At 26.7% G+C, this 3,919-nt stretch overlaps 1 protein-coding gene across 3 annotated transcripts in view; it reads left to right on the plus strand.

Moving 5' to 3' along the window:
• Positions 1–405: 405 nt before the first annotated feature.
• The window catches only part of LOC100209728 (multiple C2 and transmembrane domain-containing protein 1), a 67,623-nt gene continuing 64,109 nt past the window's right edge, over positions 406–3,919 (plus strand). The window contains exon 1 of one of the 3 annotated variants that reach the window (XM_065816642.1): positions 406–424. The gene's annotated coding sequence lies outside the window, so the exon portion shown is untranslated. Of the gene's footprint in view, positions 425–3,557; positions 3,739–3,767 lie in introns of those variants that run through there. The other 2 variants (XM_065816641.1, XM_065816640.1) reach the window with 2 other exon arrangements.

Genomic DNA, 3,919 nt, shown 5'->3' on the forward strand with positions numbered 1-3,919 from the left:
GAAATTAAACACTTCAACATCTAATACCGATAATAGGAAATTTTCTAATATTATTTTGTTAAAATGCTATTATATGTAAAAAATAAAAAAAAAATGTGTTTTTGTAATTACTGTGTTTTCCCACGAAATTAATTTATAAAACAAACCAATAAACAAAAGCTTACAAACTATAAAAAAGATTATATGCAAAATATTTTTATAAATTAATCGCTTTGATATTTTCAGAGAAAATAAACTAAAAATCTATAATAGTTTATTCAATCTATATTTAAGCAATATAGTTTATTTTAGGCTTTTGTTTTAATATTCTTGGTCATAAAATCATTGCCAATGGAAAACACTAAGATGAAATTGAAGAAGTTTAAAGTGAGGCTGAGAGCACAATCAAGGTTTGACTTTCGACTAAAGAATACGTTGAAATAAGGTTAGAAAAATATTTTTTGAATTTCTGATATTTTCATTATTATTTAAAAAAATAATAAAACTATGAATGTTAAAAAAAACTAAACAAGTTTTTATAAAATAAAATTTGTTTAAAAAAAAAGCAACACTTGTCGTACTCTGGTAGACCGGGGCGATTTTGCCACTTTTAATATTTAAAGAAAAAGAGGTTATTTTTGACATACCACCATTTTAAGATAATGTATAAAATTTATTATTTTTAAGTTATAACCTTTTAACTGTTGATTGATCATAGTTGCCACCTAATATGATTGGTTATTGTATTTTTTAAATATGATTTTATGTTTGATGTTATTAAAACATATCGCTCTTGCTTCAAGCAACATTATTGTTAATTATTTGAAATTCATTGAAACTACATTTGAAAATAATTGCTCAAGTGAGAGTTTCATAAATTTGTTATAACCATCTCACTTAAATAGGTTTTTGTCCAAGTATAATATTGTGAGGCGATTTCGCCACAGAATGGTGAAATAGTTCCACAGTTATGCGCGGTAATTTGAAAACCTTAATGGCAACTATTAATGCCTCAGATGACAATCCACTACCATTTTTGAATTTTAAGGGGAAACTCCAAGTCTCTAAGTTTCTAACAGGAACATCTTTAAAATATTGTAAATCGGGTTACAACGAACAGAATTACTTTATTGGCTATTTAAAGTATTTCAATAATCACTGAGAGAAGAAAAAATGTCTACTTTAAATGTTTTTCTATATAGATAAACATAAAAATCACATTTTTTTAAAATCTGTCGTATTCTGTATCATTAATAAATTGAAATCTGTCGTATTCTGTATCATTAATAACATTGAAACCTGTCGTATTCTGTATTATTAATAAATTGAAACCTGTCGTATTCTGTATCATTAATAAATTGAAATCTGTCGTATTCTGTATCATTAATAACATTGAGTTGATATGTCTACTTCCATAAACTCTTTATAGTCGTTTGAATAAATTACTGAACAGAAACGTTTCAGCTTTTATATAACTTCTGCCCTATAGTATTAAGCTAAAATTTGAAACTCGTAGATGATAAAATCACCGAATATTTGTAAACAAAATAAAACAACGAGCTTTATGATTTAAAAAAAAAATAAACCAATCAAAACGCACACAAAGTAAAACGGCATTTTTTGAAAACGAAAGGGCCTAAACGCTTCGGATCTCTCGATTTAACTACACTAAGTGAGTCAGTAGGGATTAATGAAATGATGTATCCGAATGAAATACGAAAGTAAAAAATCAAATAAAAGAAAAACAAATAAATAAATTTATTTTTTTAAACTTTTTCGTTCTCTATTATTTGTGTTTAATGTGAAAAAATAAAATATCATCAATGCCAAAAATAAAATATCATCAATATCAGTAATTCCTATTTTCAAATTTTTTGAGTTATAGGCGCTCCTGAAAACAGGGCCCCCGAGAGGGGGGGCAAAAAGGCATTCGAGCCCCGGGTGCCAAAAAAAAACGATAAGAATATATGTACAAAAAAGTATAAAAATTGTTTTTATTGATGAGGTATAAAATAAATTTACTCAGTGATATACATAACAAGTAGTTTTACTTTTATTTAAATTACCAAAGAATTATAATTTTAAATAGCTTATCTCTTTAATTTGGTTGGCGGGGACCAACCAAAAAAAAAAAAAAATTATATTGCTGATATTAAAGTAGACACTAGGTTTCATCAAAACAAAATCTTTTATTCATAAAACTCATGAATGCTTTTATGGCTATTCTGAAAAAAAATTTAATCACTATTTTAAATAGAAAATGGTATTGATGATTATGGTATGACCATATGAGTTATCGATGTCAATGAATTTTCCTCTTATAATAAAAAACTGCAATTGGACATCGACAGCGCTGTAAACTATTTGCGCAATTGCCTTGTTAATTTCAACGTCGAGAACTTCAAAGTCTTTCTATCTATGAAAAACTTGTACCAGCCGTACATTAAACAACATCTAGAGTTTTGTATTGTGTAAATTGCTCTACTTACACGCGCAATATCGTGAATTAAACATTTTAGTTAGAACCAGTAACAAAAAATATTCGGTTTCACTAGACTCGACGAACGCAGTGACCTTATACTTCAATACAAAATTGCTTATTATTTACAATTAAAATTGAAAACTGTTTCTTTAAGATTCTCATTCTTCAGGCTGAAAGATAAAAATTAAAGCTCGTAAAATAGAAGATTGAAGATATTTTGCATCTAAATAGTTTGAAGGAGTCTTCATTTTTTACTTGAGGAAACTCTTAAGGCTTTCTCAATGAAATATACTCAAAGGGTTTACTGTCTATTTTTCAGTCTAGTAAAAAAGCAAGAAACGAGTGTTTTCGATTTTAATATCAATGAATCTGCCTTTAATTCTACTCCGTGAATGTATTGCATAAGTGTTATAAATCCAGACGTGGTTCTTGAAATATGGGTGTAAACTAACAGTATTATTAAAAAAAAAAAACAGTCAATAACTTGTATTATTGTACATGCTTTTAATTTAAAAATATGGATGCTTATATGGGCGCCTAATTGCTGCTATGCCCCGGACGTCATGAAAGCTCTCGGCGGCTCTGCCTGAAAACGCCATTAACCTATTTGTATTTAACGCCGTTGACAAAATTCTTTTTTTGTAAAATAGTTTATTTTGTAACAAAAAAACCTTAATTTTTTGATATCGTTCTTTTTTGGTAAAATAGATACACGTTTACCAGTTAGTGGTTTTTGTTGTGTTCGAGATTGCATTATGAGGAAAAACACGCAAAAGGATAGAAAGTCTTAGTTTTGTTATTAGTCCTTAAGATTAGTGGTTTAAGCTGTGAAACAATTGGTTCATTGTTTTAAGTTTCTATAATTTTTGACATTGTTATGTTAATGATTTTGATTTTACGATTTAAAATAATTTTTTTATAATTATTATTTTTATAAAAATTTTTAAGGTTTAAAATTATTTAAAATAATAACTTTGTAATTAATTTGTGCATTTTGTAATTAATTATATTGTGTATTACCTTTTAATTGTTAAATATTACAACGTATGATCTCTCCCTTTTCCTAATAATTAATTTTCTGATTTTTTGACTCATTGCAATTGGTATCAGCATTGCGCATATTTTTTTCTTGAACGCGTCAATTTAACTATCTTGAAAGTCTTGCTTTTAACGTTATTTACGACGTTAATAGTATTTCATTATATACAATTTATATATATTTTTATATAAATTAAACGTTGTATGAGACTTCCGAACGAAACAAATAACACAATTAGGTTTGTAAAATTATTTAAAATTAAACGTAGATAAATTAGCCATTACTCGAAACGGTTTGTAGTTTTTTATAAAACTAGCAATTTAATAATATCGAGATAAAATAAAAACAATAGAATAAAAAAAAGAGAAAGTTAACAAGAAATGTTGCAATTTACAGTATTTCAATATAATCGCCAATAT

Source organism: Hydra vulgaris, chromosome 13, assembly GCF_038396675.1.
Source record: "Hydra vulgaris chromosome 13, alternate assembly HydraT2T_AEP".
Classification (NCBI taxonomy): Eukaryota; Metazoa; Cnidaria; class Hydrozoa; order Anthoathecata; family Hydridae; genus Hydra; species Hydra vulgaris.